Consider the following 16,786-nt stretch of genomic DNA (forward strand, 5'->3'; position numbering starts at 1 on the left):
CAAAATATCTGCAATTTTCAGCTATTTTTTTCTCAGTGACATTTGGGTTTCTCATGAATGTAAAAAAAAAAGAGGTGATTATAATTGTGATAGTTTTTTATTTGTCCTCTATTTTACAACTTAGACAATGATTATTTCTCTACTGAACACTGGAAAAAATAAGTCAAACATTAAATTAGTGATGATTTAAATTTAAATTTTAGTATCCTATAGAAATCATAACTATTTTCAAAGGACACTATTTCTTGAATCACATTTTAGTATATATTTTATCTTTTCCTACTGAGATTCTTTGAGGCTTTTGAATAAAAGGGATTAAAAAATAAATGATTTAAGGATTTATCTTCATTGTAGTTGATAATGACCCAAATAACATTCTGATTATCTATGATGCTGATTCTCATTTCCTGAAAAAAACTCCTAATTTTTTTTAAAAACCTTTACTACAACAACATAAGAAAGTGTGAATCCTTTCACATAGATTCTTCATATATTCATTAATTCAGTTAGAAAGATGTGGCAGTGATGAGGTGTGAAAAGAACAGTGAATATGGAATGAAAGTAAAATATGTTGCAAACTACACTATGCTATATGTTGGCTTTGCAAGTTAGGAAAACTATGTAAGGTCAATGTCCTTACATTTAAAATGTGACTAAAAATACTCTGATTAAAAGTAATTATTGAAAAACTTAATGAAATAACTGTAAAATCCTCAAGCACAGTATTTGAGATATAGTGAGCCTCAATTGAATATTCCCTTGCCTTAGTCATTATAGAAGCTTTTGGCTCCTTTAAGTCCAGTAAATGCTTATTACATTTTATTGCTTTGAATATCCCAGTATAGTTCCCTGGTGAGTTATGCTAAAATTCATGAAGGACTCATATTGCTTAGGATACAGCCTATGCAGCCTCCTTCTACTTCTCTGTGCCTTCTACCTTAGACACACTACAGAAACATATAAAGGAGAACAAGGAGAAGGGTTGCCTCTTAGCCACATTTTTGAAAATATTTCCTCTTTGTCATCTCTAAGATAACATTATCATGACAATGTCTAACATTTTGACATGACAGGTGTTAAAACTCTGATGAGAAACATAGGAGAAAAGGCAGTGAGGAATGAATAACTGATCCCATGTTAAAAACTGAATCATGGCGAGATGGTGGGCAAAGAAGGCTTCCTGTTTATGTATGTGCCTCCATTAACTGATAGCTGACTCAACCTCCACACCATCCAATGTACATGGAAATTACTGAATTTTCATAATTACTTAACTATCCACTTACTATAAAATTAGCAATTCATTGTTCATTCATCCTTTAGAGTTAATAAATAATTCTTTAATATCCTAAAATTTACATAACTTTTTTTCTGTAAAGATAAATAAATAAAGATAAAAATATTGTCACTGGTCTAAAATAGATAATTTTGGTGGTGCCTGGGTGGCTCAGTTGGTTAAGTGTACGACTCCTGATTTCAGCTCAGGTCATGATCTTACAGTTTTGACAGTTTGAGCCTCACATGGGGCTCTGCACTGACAGTGCGGAGCCCAGTTGGGATTCTCTCCTACCATTTCTCTCTGCCCTCCCCTGCTCTCACATGCTTGCTCGCTCTCAAAATAAATGAATGAACTTTTAAAATAATAAATAAATAGGGGCGCCTGGGTGGCTTGGTGGGTTGAGTAGACTGAATCTGCGGCTCAGGTTGTGATCTCATGGTTCCTGAGTTTGAGCCCCATGTTGACAGCTCAGAGACTGCAGCGTGCTTCAGATTCTGTCTCCCTCTCTCTCTGCCCCTCCCCCACTTGTACTCTGTCTCTCTGTGTCTCAAAAATAAATAAATGTTATAAAATAATAAATAAAATAAAATAAAATTGATAATTCTGTGCTAAAATTGAGAAACTACCTAGAAAATCTGAAATGGAGAGTTCCTAGAAGGTAAAGCATGTATCATTTCTTTTGTTTCCTTGGAGTTTCTCAGATTTCCACAATTAATATTGGTAGAATAAATGAAACAATATTATAATGCAATATTTTACTCATTTTGCACTGTTAGATAAATAGATTTTATTCAGGAAAATCATTTTTGGGAACGTGAGTGCAATTTAAAATGTGTTTATAAAAAAATATTCCAGTGAAGTGGGAAATCAATAATACTCTAAGAATTCAAATTCCATGAAAATTATGTTATACCTCAGTCATGTTTACTTCTTTAATAACTGATTTTTTAGGAGAGTTTGGTCTTTTTTCCATGAGATATGCTTGTTGTCTTTAAATGATTCTTCATTCAATAATTGTCGATGTCAAAAATCCAAAATATTGCATTCACACTAAAACTGGGCTTAGTAACATATCATTCTAGATTTGCGTATTTACTTATTCATAACAAACAACAATATCCTCATTTTTTTAAGTTTATTTATTTACTTTGAGAGAAAGTGTGTGCAAAAATGAGCGGGGGGGGGGGTATAGAGAGAGGGAGAGAGAGAATCTCAAGTGGGTTCTGCACTGTCAGGGCAGAGTCCAATACAGGGCTCAAACTCATGGACTGTGAGATCACGACCTGAGCCAAAATCAAGAGTCAGATGCTTAACCCACTGAGCCACCCAGGAGCCCTCCCAAATTCCTAATTTTTAATAAAGTAACTATTATACTGTATACTTACAATTGTTTTTTATGAAACTAAAAATAAACTCTAGTGATATGAGTATAGGTTCAGACAGATTTTGTGTCAGTCCCAGCAAATAATGAATGTCACACAAAGGCCCCTGCATCTATAATAAACAGGCCTATGTTTAGGAGAGCTCATTGTCAACGATACATTAATAACTTTCTCTCATTTTAATTTAAGATGCCCAAATTAAGTTCCAGACATACAAATTACTTAAAATATCCATTTTTAAAAGAGAAAAATTAGATTTTAATGTGAATGATATCATTCACATGTCTTACATGATATATATGTCTTTGCCATGTGACTTTCAGGCTTAATAGAAAACTTACTTTCAAATTACTGAGTGCCACTTAATTGTTGTGGGACTTTTCTCAATCTCATTTCTGAGCATTAATTTTTAAAACTGGCATTTTAATGTCTGTCATACCTATCTTATTGAAATTGTTTCTATTCAAATAAGGTGTTATATGAGATAACACTACTATATCTGAAAATTTCAATTGTTATACCAATCATACTTGTAGTGATATAAGTAGCAATAATTATGCATACTTCAATTTTCATCAAGTATACTAAATAAATATGTTTTCATTTTTAATGAATATATTACAAATGAATATAAATCTATGTCTATGACATAGTCATAATAGCTAGAGATTGGAGTCATTATATAGATACAACTGTGTCACCCTAGTCTTAAATACCTCTTCTGGTATTCAATTTTATCAGTGATAAAATGAGAATAACACCTGTTAGGGAGTCGTACTATGATTACAAAACAGAATATAATATAAAATACTTGGCTCATAGTAAAGACTCAAAGCATTTCACTAAAATATAGAAATTTGTAGTGTAGGTAATTCATATAGGTCTGTAATATTGAGAAAAATATGACCATTTGTTGTGAAACAAGCACTATCCTCCCCCCACACTCAGGGAAGAATTGTCAGGAGAATAACAAAATCCATATGAAAATGTTTTTAAAATTACGAAGTTAAGTTTCAAAATAATTTTTTTCACTACTGTTATGCTCATTTTAGAAATGAAGAAAATGTTTTATAACAATGATTTATTATAATTTACTTCAGCAGTTATGCCCAGAATCTCCTGTTATTACAAGTGTATGTCTCTACATATCATAATTCTTAAGCATAACTTTATTTGCAATGTTATGACGTATGAGTTAATTTATTAACTTGTAGATGCAGGGAGGTAATGACCTACAGTTCACAGAGTCAGTAATATTTACTGAGCAGAATTGGGGGGTACATTAAAATTATAGCATACTCTAAATTCAGGCCCTTTGTAATTATTCTCCCCTTTGCCTTGATCAGTCTTCCTTGAAATATCAACTTGTTCACTCTCATAACACCAAACTCTTCTCAAATGTCACCTTATTTGAGGTGTCCAATAACATCATCTAATAGTACCCTGGAACCATTCATAACCTCTACTACATAGAACTTATTTGAAAGATATTACATTTTAGTAGACGTTATTTTTAAAGTAGTTTTAGATTCACAACAACATTGAGCAAAAGGTACAAAAATTTTCCCTATATTCCTTGCCCCCACACATACATAGCCACCACCATAATCAATATCCCCACCACAGTGGTACATTTGCTACTATTGATGAACCTAAAATAACACATCATAATCACTCAAAGTCCATAGTTTACATTATAATTCACTATAATTCACTGTATATTCTATGAGTTTGGACAAATGTATAATGACATGTAACAAATCACTATAGTATCATATATTATAGTTTCACTATTTTAAAAATCATATAATGAAAAGACATGAAGGAAATGTAAATACTACTACTAAGTGAAAGAATTTAATCTGAAAAGGTTACATAGTGTATGCTATGATCTGAATGTTTATGCCCCCTCCTGCCCCCAGGTCATGTTGAAATCTTAATTACCAAAGGTAATGATGGTAGGAGATGGGACCTTTAGGAAGTGCTGAAGTCAGAAGAGTAGTGCCCTCATGAATGAGATTAGTGCCTTGTTAAAGAGACTCTAGACAGATTGCTAGAACCTTCTATCACGCGAGGACACAGTAAGAAGGCACCCTTTTGAACAAGGAAATGACCTCTCACCATCTGCCTCACTGAATTTGCTGCCTGTGCCATGATCTTGGATTTTGTAGCCTTTAGAACTAAGAAAAATAAATTTCTGTCTTTTACAAGCCATCAAGGCTACAGTATTTTGTTATAACAGCCCAAACAGACTAAGACACTGTATGATTCCAACTATACAACATTCTACAAAAAAGAAAAACACTGTCATCATTTCCTATAGATTATTTATGAGGTTTATCATTTTGGATAGTGTAATTGCAGTACAATTGTAGTATTGATTTTTTGTACTAGATGGAAGGAACTCTGTTCAACTCACAGCCCAAAACTCTTATCTCCTCTCTGGTGGACCATGAATGAAATCTCTACTTTTGTTTGTTTGTTTGTTTAGACTTCAGCTGTTTATTTTTTTTTTTCTGGAAATTTGAAGTTTCCTCTAAATAGGTGCAGTTCAGTAGTCAAAGATTTATGCAAAGTATACACCCAGAGTTTGGAGGACTTTCTCTGCTCTTGTTACACGACCAGGACTGTATTTCCTCTCCAGCAAAAAGACTTATAAAGGCAAGTCCCAGTAGTTTGATTTCTTGTAGTCTCCATATCCCTTCAATTTCTGCTTTTTTTTTGGGGGGGGGGGTTACTTTTTAAAGCATTCTTTAACCTTTAAACAGTTATTTTTATATAGTTCTTCAGAGTTTATATTGGTTACCTGTGAGTAGGTTAATTAGGCCAGATATTCCATCATTACTAAACTGTATTCATGTTAGAGCATATTTAAGGAAGCAAGTCAAAATATTCTAGAGTTTTTAAAGTGTAGGGTTAAAGGATCATGAGACAGAGTTTGCCCAATTGAATGTTCTATATAGAAAGAATCTCTTGCAGCATGCTGCTATTTGCCAGTAATTTTTTAATAGAATTTTTATACTTTTTGCCTGTCTGAATGTTACTAATAACCACTAAGCATCCAGGCAGGTTTAAATATCTTTAATGCAGGAAAAAATTTGTGTATGTTATAGTAGAATGGAAGCTAAAATTATTGTTCTAGAGATTTGATAGTGGCTTTTTGAAAATGTAACTGTAGTAGAATTATCTGATGTGTTATATGATGAGCCAGTAATGTGTGTGTGTATGTGTATGTGTGTGTGCGCATTCATATTTATCAGGATTCAAAATTTGGCCTTCGGAATGGAGGTCATGGATAGTGCATAAGAATGTCTTGATCTACGGTTTTTGGATACAACTGGGAAACGAATAAAATACTGAAATTGGATGTAAATTAGTTAGTAGTTGTATTTGAAGATCCTTTTGCAGTGTTTTATTGAGAAGCACCTAGGAGGAATAAAATGTGCAGATGACAAGTATGTATCCAACAAGTACAACATGAGATATTTTCAAACATTGTATATTTATACCGATTGTGTCTTTATTCCTATAAATGTTTCTTATTTTACAGATGAGAAATCCAGCATTTGTTGAGGTCAAATATTTATCTCACATGACAAAAATTATGAGTGGTGGAACTAGAATTAGAATCTAGGGAAACCCGCCTGTAGATCTCAAGTACTTTCAAGGCTATATGCACCATGGTGTCTTTTTGCAGAATCCATGTGCTTGAATCTAAGTAACCCCACTCAGGAAAGGCATGCAGAAACTCAAATATAACAAATTGCCTTAAGTTTATAGATGGAAAAAGACTGAAGAAAAATATTACAGCATATTATTCATGTTTGGTCCTACTGGTTGAGTATGCAGGATCCACACAGGTGGCTGGAAGCAAAGTTTTAACAAAGGCATGTATTTTGAGATCTATCAGATGTCCCCAAGATTAGATACATGAATTTAGTAACTTCAGAATTTTTCTGGTTTTCCCCTGAGCTTACAACCATTCTATTTTGCACTTGTTTGTTGTTCTTTTTGTCTTTTTTTTAATCTTTTCAATCCCTTGATGAAATCAAATGCTCTATCTCATAAGAAGACTTCATTAGATAGTCCATCTGTGATTGACATTGCTATTTTTAAATCTTTTTTTTTTTTTTTTAATTTCAGAGAGAGAAGAGAGGAAAGGTACAAGGGAGTGAGAGAGAGAAACTTAAGCAGGTTCCAAGCTCAGCGCGGAGCCTGGGGCGGGGCTTGATCACACAACCCTGGGATCATAACTTGAGCTGAAATCAAGAGTCAGATGATCATCCAACAGCCCCTCAGGTGCCCCAGCATTGCTATTTTTTTAAGTGCTAAATAATGTTTGAAGAACTTATTTTATATTATGCTAACCATACAGTTATTTACTGTGTGTACAAATATGACCCACTAAGATGCCAATACCATAAAGTACAGGAGCTAACTCTGGCTGTTAATTAACACATTAAACACTTAGTAGGTAATCCTTCAACATTTCCTACTTTTAATAGTGGAATATTTTGTAGTAGTTTAAAGTGGTAAATTGGCTCACAAATTTAGAAGTCCGAAGTTTACAGTTGAACTTTACTTTCTTCTTACTTTTGATATTAAGCAAAATATATCCTTTCAAGTTATCTTCCAAGAATTTTACTGTGATATGGTTTATAAGTGGATTTTAAAATGCTACTGTAGAATAATGGATTTTACTTTCTTTCAAGCATGTTCTTAAGGAACAAAATCATTAATGTAACTACAACCCACTAAATTAATGTTGTGTCTCTTTTACAATATTTCAGTCAGTATTTCCTATCACTTTACTATGTGACCATGTTTGAATAGGTTTATATAATTGACTGCCCCAACTGCAGCATTTACGAAAGTTATATGCAGTTGGCACTACGATATCTTAAGTTCCTAAGCTCATTACATTATGACTTTTGAAAGCTAGCAGTCAAGTCATGTCTCTTCAGCGTAAGACTCCAAGGAATTGCACAAAGAATTAAAAGAAAAAGTGAGTTGAAAAGAGTCAAAAGCAAGCCAGACTAGTAGGAGACACAAGCAGCAAGAAACAGCAGAAAGCAGAGCTTCAAAGTAGGATATGTGGACTCTTGTGGTACACATAGATATCAAAAGAAAAACAAACGGTAACATTTTGGTATTCACCCAACTTTCAAAAGGAAGCCTCCAGAGAAACTGGAAAAAGTATCTTAAGGAATTTTTACCTCTGAGATTAAACTTGTTGAAAAGATGTAGATTGAGATGAATAATAGCATTCTTTCAGATTGTGATTCTATTCTCTACATGTGGAAATAGTGGCTTTATATACACATAGGCATATCCCTTTGTTCTCAAGAAGAAAGCTGTGATTTTGAGGAGAATGTAGCAAGTATTTTCAGGTTAGAAATAGAGGTACTTCTGTTTCACTTACACAAAAATGCACCTGATAATGAGTTGCATTTATTGTATGCTTAATTAAAACTGTGTTTCCATTTACATATAATTTTTGAAACATTGTTTCATGAAGATAATTAATCTCACCATAAGTGGTTTTTTTCATTAGTTTTAATAAAACAAGTTTTGAAATATTCAAGCCAATCTTTATATCAAATACCCTTACCTGATACATACTAATCTAAATATATAGGATATTGTCCTTCACTTTTAAGGCAGCTTCCTGGTGTTATAGTGAATATTGAGATTTAAAGTTAAAATGGATATTCCTTTTTTTAAGTTTATTTATTTATTTTCAGAGAGAGAGAAAGGGCACAAGCAAGCCAGCACAAATGGGGTAGGGACAGAAAGAAAAAGAAAGAATCCCAAGCAGGTTCCACACTCAGTGGGAATCCTGATGTGGGTCTGGATCCCGTGAACCAGGAGATCACAACCTGAGCCCCTGAGCCAAAATCAAGAGTCGGACACTCAAACCAACTGAACCACCCAGGCATCCCAAAATGGGTATTTCTAATATAACTTTAAAATGTATTCATATGTTTTTATGCAGCCAGGGAGTTCGATAATTGAGTCCAAGTACAAAAATTCCACTAGAACTATTATTGCTTAGAAATCAGATGGAACGATGATTTGTGTCTGCAGTCAGATGCAGCATCTGTTGCCAATCAAATCATTTCTTTCAAATGAAATCTTGTTTATCTTAAAATGCAGTGCTCTACATACTTCAAAGCCATCTATTTTCAAAATAAAATAGATATAGCTAACAAGCTGGGATTTCTTTCTAACAGAATTCTTTTATTTTTTTAACTGGCAGAATATGTATAAAACATATTGAGACATTTAGGTAAATTACAGAAAACTTTAAAGAAAACAGTTAATGGCAAGATAAAAACTTTTTGCATTTTTCTAAAAGAAAACAAATTGTTTTTCATATTCTTTGGGGCCATAATGTTAATAATGGAAGTGCTTCTTTCTAGGTGGTTACATCTTCCTCACTCAGCCTGAAAATTGTACATTGGAAATTAAGTGAAAATGGATTTCACAACATTTTAAATAATAAAAAAATATATGTATGAAACTAGCACTGGCCAAGATGGATTTAACCTCCTACTTGAAGCAATCCAAAAATAAAACAAAATAAAATGTGATTTTCAAGATATCAGGCATCAAAGCGGGTATCAAATATAAGGAAATTAAAGATAATCAACACTGAGAAATGGGAAACAAACAAATAAGCCCTAAAACTGTATCAGCTTACTCTGTTGATAGAGTTTCTGACCAATGGTAAAGGGAGAGGACTATGAGTTAGTGCCTGGTAGGCATGTTAATTTTAGGAGCTGGAGCTGAGAGAACATAGGAAGTAATCATTTAAAGTAAGAAAGACAAAGTCCCTGAGAGGACTTTATCCATCCCTGAGATGGATATTAATCAGTTAATCATGCTGGGGGGAAACAACCTAAGATGGGAAAGAACCATCTTAGAGCAGTAGAGGGAACTGTATCCAGTGCTCACACAGAGCCTCATTCTCTTAGACAGACAAGAAACCTCATGACTCACAGGCACTGAATAAAGGATTCAGAAGAGTTTAGTAACAGTAGTAGGATGATTATTCAGACTGAGCTATCATCCAACATAACCCTAAAAGCAATATGTAAAAGGACGAAATTAGTTCCAAGTAACTGCACCAGGCAAAGCTCAAAAACAGTAATAACACAAAACACTATCAAACAACTAACCAAGTATTTGTCTGGCATCCAAACAATACCAGGCATGCACAAAAAGCAGAAAAATGCAATTCATAATAATGAGAAAAATCAAATAATCGAACAGACCCAGAAATGATAGAAATATTAGAATTAAAAGGCCAAGGCATTACCACTATTATTATAACTATAAGTTCAGAAACTTAAGTAGAAGCACTAAGGATGTTGAAAAAAGAATACACAAATTGAATTCCTGAGAGATGAAAAGTATAATGGATATAATAAAACTATACTGTAGAAGGTTAACAGTAGATTGGAAACTGCAGGAAACAAACAAAACAAGGTTACCAAAGTAGAAAACTAAGCAAAATAAATTATCTACAAACTATCCATTAATCTAAAAGAAATCAGGGAACTATACTACAAGAATGTTATAGAAAGTCTTTAACAATAAAGAGAAATAACACAATGACAAAATATAGATTTACACAAAGAAAGAGAAACGAAGATGTTAATTTTGTAAGATATGTTAATTTTGTAAAGAGTTAATGTTTTTATTAACTAAATCCTATTAAAATATAATTGAATGCTTAAACAGAAATGATAACAATGGGGGTTTGGAGAGAGGGAAGATGGCAGCGTAGGAGGACTATGGGCTCACCGCGCGTCCTGCTGATCACTTAGATTCCACCTACACCTGCCTAAATAACCCAGAAAACCACCAGAGGATTAGCAGAACGGAGTCGCCGGAGCCAAGCGCAGACGAGAGGCCCACGGAAGAGGGTAGGAAGGGCGGCGAGGTGGTGCGCGCTCCACGGACTGGCGGGAGGGAGCCGGGGCGGAGGGGCGGCTCGCCGGCCAAGCAGAGCCCCCGAGTCTGGCTTGCAAAAAGCGGAGGGGCCTGACGGACTGTGTTCCCACAGCAAGCGCGACTTAGCGTCTGGGAGGTCATAAGTTAACAGCTCTGCTCAGAAAGCGGGAAGGCTGGAGGACAAAGGGAAGGAGAGCTGCTGAGCCCCCGGACGACAGAGCTCAGTTTGGTGGGGAACAAAGGCGCTCACCAGCGCCATCTCCCCCGCCCATCCCCCAGCCAAAATCCCAAAGAGAACCAGTTCCTGCCAGGGAACTGGCTGGCTCCGCGCGCAAACACCCAACTCTGCGCTTCTGCGGAGCCAAACCTCCGGCAGCGGATCTGACTCCCTCCTGCTGCCACAGGGCCCCTCCTGAAGAGGATCACCTAAGGAGAAGCAAGCTAAGCCTGCCCCTCCTGCCCCTGTGCACCTTGCCTACCCACCCCAGCTAAGACGCCAGATCCCCAGCATCACAAGCCTGGCAGTGTGCAAGTAGCCCAGACAGGCCACCCCACCCCACAGTGAATCCCGCCCCTAGGAGAGGGGAAAAGAAGGCACGCACCAGTCTGACCGTGGCCCAGCGGTGGGCTGGGGGCAGACATCAGGTCTGACTGCGGCTCCGCCCACCAACTCCAGTTATACACCACAGCACAGGGGAAGTGCCCTGCAGGTCCTCACCACGCCAGGGACTATCCAAAATGACCAAGCGGAAGAATTCCCCTCAGAAGAATCTCTAGGAAATAACAACAGCTAATGAGCTGATCAAAAAGGATTTAAATAATATAACAGAAAGTGAATTTAGAAGACTAGTCATAAAATTAATCGCTGGGCTTGAAAACAGTATAGCTGACAGCAGAGAATCTCTTGCTACAGAGATCAAGGGACTAAGGAACAGTCACGAGGAGCTGAAAAACGCTTTAAACGAAATGCATAACAAAATGGAAACCACCACGGCTCGGATTGAAGAGGCAGAGGAGAGAATAGGTGAACTAGAAGATAAAGTTATGGAAAAAGAGGAAGCTGAGAAAAAGAGAGATAAAAAAATCCAGGAGTATGAGGGGAAAATTAGAGAACTAAGTGATACACTAAAAAGAAATAATATACGCATAATTGGTATCCCAGAGGAGGAAGAGAGAGGGAAAGGTGCTGAAGGGGTACTTGAAGAAATAATAGCTGAGAACTTCCCTGAACTGGGGAAGGAAAAAGGCACTGAAATCCAAGAGGCACAGAGAACTCCCTTCAGACGTAACTTGAATCGATCTTCTGCACGACATATCATAGTGAAACTGGCAAAATACAAGGATAAAGAGAAAATTCTGAAAGCAGCAAGGGGTAAACGTGCCCTCACATATAAAGGGAGACCTATAAGACTCGTGACTGATCGCTCTTTTGAAACTTGGCAGGCCAGAAAGAATTGGCACGAGATTTTCAGTGTGCTAGACAGAAAAAATATGCAGCCGAGAATCCTTTATCCAGCAAGTCTGTCATTTAGAATAGAAGGAGAGATAAAGGTCTTCCCAAACAAACAAAAACTGAAGGAATTTGTCACCACTAAACCAGCCCTCCAAGAGATCCTAAGGGGGACCCTGTGAGACAAAGTACCAGAGACATCACTACAAGCATAAAACATACAGACATCACAATGACTCTAAACCCATATCTTTCTATAATAACACTGAATGTAAATGGACTAAATGCGCCAACCAAAAGACATAGGGTATCAGAATGGATAAAAAAACAAGACCCATCTATTTGCTGTCTACAAGAGACTCATTTTAGACCTGAGGACACCTTTAGATTGAGAGTGAGGGGATGGAGAACTATTTATCATGCTACTGGAAGCCAAAAGAAAGCTGGAGTAGCCATACTTATATCAGACAAACTAGACTTTAAATTAAAGGCTGTAACAAGAGATGAAGAAGGACATTATATAATAGTGACAGGGTCTATCCATCAGGAAGAGCTAACAATTATAAATGTCTATGCGCCGAATACCGGAGCGCCCAAATATATAAAACAATTACTCATAAACATAAGCAACCTTATTGAGAAGAATGTGGTAATTGCAGGGGACTTTAACACCCCACTTACAGAAATGGATAGATCATCTAGACACACGGTCAATAAAGAAACAAGGGCCCTGAATGAGACATTGGATCAGATGGACTTGACAGATCTATTTAGAACTCTGCATCCCAAAGCAACAGAATATACTTTCTTCTCGAGTGCACATGGAACATTCTCCAAGATAGATCATATACTGGGTCACAAAACAGCCCTTCATAAGTTTACAAGAATTGAAATCATACCATGCATACTTTCAGACCACAATGCTATGAAGCTTGAAATCAACCACAGAAAAAAGTCTGGAAAACCTCCAAAAGCATGGAGGTTAAAGAACACCCTACTAACGAATGAGTGGGTCAACCAGGCAATTAGAGAAGAAATTAAAAAATATATGGAAACAAACGAAAATGAAAATACGACAATCCAAACGCTTTGGGACGCAGCAAAGGCAGTCCTGAGAGGAAAATACATTGCAATCCAGGCCTATCTCAAGAAACAAGAAAAATCCCAAATACAAAATCTAACAGCACACCTAAAGGAACTAGAAGCAGAACAGCAAAGGCAGCCTAAACCCAGCAGAAGAAGAGAAATAATAAAGATCAGAGCAGAAATAAACAATATAGAATCTAAAAAAACTGTAGAGCAGCTCAACGAAACCAAGAGTTGGTTTTTTGAAAAAATAAACAAAATTGACAAACCTCTAGCCAGGCTTCTCAAAAAGAAAAGGGAGATGACCCAAATAGATAAAATCATGAATGAAAATGGAATTATTACAACCAATCCCTCAGAGATACAAACAATTATCAGGGAATACTATGAAAAATTATATGCCAACAAATTGGACAACCTGGAAGAAATGGACAAATTCCTGAACACCCACACTCTTCCAAAACTCAATCAGGAGGAAATAGAAAGCTTGAACAGACCCATCACCAGCGAAGAAATTGAATCGGTTATCAAAAATCTCCCAACAAATAAGAGTCCAGGACCAGATGGCTTCCCAGGGGAGTTCTACCAGACGTTTAAAGCAGAGATAATACCTATCCTTCTCAAGCTATTCCAAGAAATAGAAAGGGAAGGAAAACTTCCAGACTCATTCTAAGAAGCCAGTATTACTTTGATTCCTAAACCAGACAGAGACCCAGTAAAAAAAGAGAACTACCGGCCAATATCCCTGATGAATATGGATGCAAAAATTCTCAATAAGATACTAGCAAATCGAATTCAACGGCATATAAAAAGAATTATTCACCATGATCAAGTGGGATTCATTCCTGGGATGCAGGGCTGGTTCAACATTCGCAAATCAATCAACGTGATACATCACATTAACAAAAAAAAGAGAAAAACCATATGATCCTGTCAATCGATGCAGAAAAGGCCTTTGACAAAATCCAGCACCCTTTCTTAATAAAAACTCTTGAGAAAGTCAGGATAGAAGGAACATACTTAAAGATCATAAAAGCCATTTATGAAAAGCCCACAGCTAACATCATCCTCAACGGGGAAAAACTGAGAGCTTTTTCCCTGAGATCAGGAACAAGACAGGGATGCCCACTCTCACCGCTGTTGTTTAACATAGTGCTGGAAGTTCTAGCAACAGCAATCAGACAACAAAAGGAAATCAAAGGCGTCAAAATTGGCAAAGATGAAGTCAAGCTTTCGCTCTTTGCAGATGACATGATATTATACATGGAAAATCCAATAGACTCCACCAAAGGTCTGCTAGAACTGGTACATGAATTCAGCAAAGTTGCAGGATACAAAATCAATGTACAGAAATCAGTTGCATTCTTATACACTAGTAATGAAGCAACAGAAAGACAAATAAAGAAACTGATCCCATTCACAATTGCACCAAGAAGCATAAAATACCTAGGAATAAATCTAACCAAAGATGTAAAGGATCTGTATGCTGAAAACTATAGAAAGCTTAGGAAGGTAATTGAAGAAGATTTAAAGAAATGGAAAGACATTCCCTGCTCATGGATTGGAAGAATAAATATTGTCAAAATGTCAATACTACCCAAAGCTGTCTACACATTCAATGCAATCCCAATCAAAATTGCACCAGCATTCTTCTTGAAACTAGAACAAGCAATCCTAAAATTCATATGGAACCACAAAAGGCCCCGAATAGCCAAAGTAATTTTGAAGAAGAAGACCAAAGCAGGAGGCATCACAATCCCAGACTTTAGCCTCTACTACAAAGCTGTCATCATCAAGACAGCATGGTATTGGCAGAAAAACAGACACATAGACCAATGGAATAGAATAGAAACCCCAGAACTAGACCCACAAACGTATGGCCAACTCATCTTTGACAAAGCAGGAAAGAACATCCAATGGAAAAAAGACAGTCTCTTTAACAAATGGTGCTGGGAGAACTGGACAGCAACATGCAGAAGGTTGAAACTAGACCACTTTCTCACACCATTCACAAAAATAAACTCAAAATGGATAAAGGACCTGAATGTGAGACAGGAAACCATCAAAACCTTAGAGGAGAGAGCAGGAAAAGACCTCTCTGACCTCAGCCGTAGCAATCTCTTACTCGACACATCCCCAAAGGCAAGGGAATTAAAAGCAAAAGTGAATTCCTGGGACCTTATGAAGATAAAAAGCTTCTGCACAGCAAAGGAAGCAACCAACAAAACGAAAAGGCAACCAACGGAATGGGAAAAGATATTTGCAAATGACATATCGGACAAAGGGCTAGTATCCAAAATCTATAAAGAGCTCACCAAACTCCACACCCGAAAAGCAAATAACCCAGTGAAGAAATGGGCAGAAAACATGAATAGACACTTCTCTAAAGAAGACATCCGGATGGCCAACAGGCACATGAAAAGATGTTCAGCGTCGCTCCTTATCAGGGAAATACAAATCAAAACCACACTCAGATATCACCTCACGCCAGTCAGAGTGGCCAAAATGAACAAATCAGGAGACTATAGATGCTGGAGAGGATGTGGAGAAACGGGAACCCTCTTGCACTGTTGGTGGGAATGCAAATTGGTGCAGCCGCTCTGGAAAGCAGTGTGGAGGTTCCTCAAAAAATTAAAAATAGACCTACCCTATGACCCAGCAATAGCACTGCTAGGAATTTATCCAAGGGACACAGGAGTACTGATGCATAGGGGCACTTGTACCCCAATGTTCATAGCAGCACTCTCAACAATAGCCAAATTATGGAAAGAGCCTAAATGTCCATCAACTGATGAATGGATAAAGAAATTGTGGTTTATATACACAATGGAGTACTACGTGGCAATGAGAAAAAATGAAATATGGCCTTTTGTAGCAACGTGGATGGAACTGGAGAGTGTGATGCTAAGTGAAATAAGCCATACAGAGAAAGACAGATACCATATGGTTTCACTCTTATGTGGATCCTGAGAAACTTAAGAGAAACCCATGGGGGAGGGGAACAAAAAAAAAAAAAAAGAGGTTAGAGTGGGAGAGAGCCAAAGCATAAGAGACTGTTGAGAACTGAGAACAAACTAAGGGTTGATGGGGGGTGGGAGGGAGGAGAGGGTGGGTGATGGGTACTGAGGAGGGCACCTTTTGGGATGAGCACTGGGTGTTGTATGGAAACCATTTTGACAATAAATTTCATATAAAAAAAAAAAAAAAAAAAGAAATGATAACAATGAAGTATGGGGTTTACAGCACACATAAAAATAAAATACATCATACCAGTAGTACAAAGGATGGGAATGGTTTAATGAAAATATGTAATTATAAGTTTTTTATACTGTACTTGAATCAGTATAATATCACTTAGAGTCAGACGGATAAATTTTACATGTATACTAAAGCAACCACTGAAATGATGAAATAAAGCTATCATGACCAAGGTAGTCTCAAGGTTCCCCTCAGCTTGACTAAATTTTTTTTTTTAATTTTTAAAAATTTTTATTAATGTTTATTCATTTTTGAGAGAGAGAGAGAGGGAGAGAGCACAAGCAGGGGAGGGGCAGAGAGAGAGAGAGAGAGAGAGAGGAGAGAGAAAGAGAGAGACAGAATGTGAGGCAGGCTCCAGGCTCTGAGGTGTCA

Source organism: Puma concolor, chromosome D3 (assembly GCF_028749965.1).
Source record: "Puma concolor isolate L17-30 chromosome D3, mPumCon1.1.hap2, whole genome shotgun sequence".
Taxonomy (NCBI): domain Eukaryota; kingdom Metazoa; phylum Chordata; class Mammalia; order Carnivora; family Felidae; genus Puma; species Puma concolor.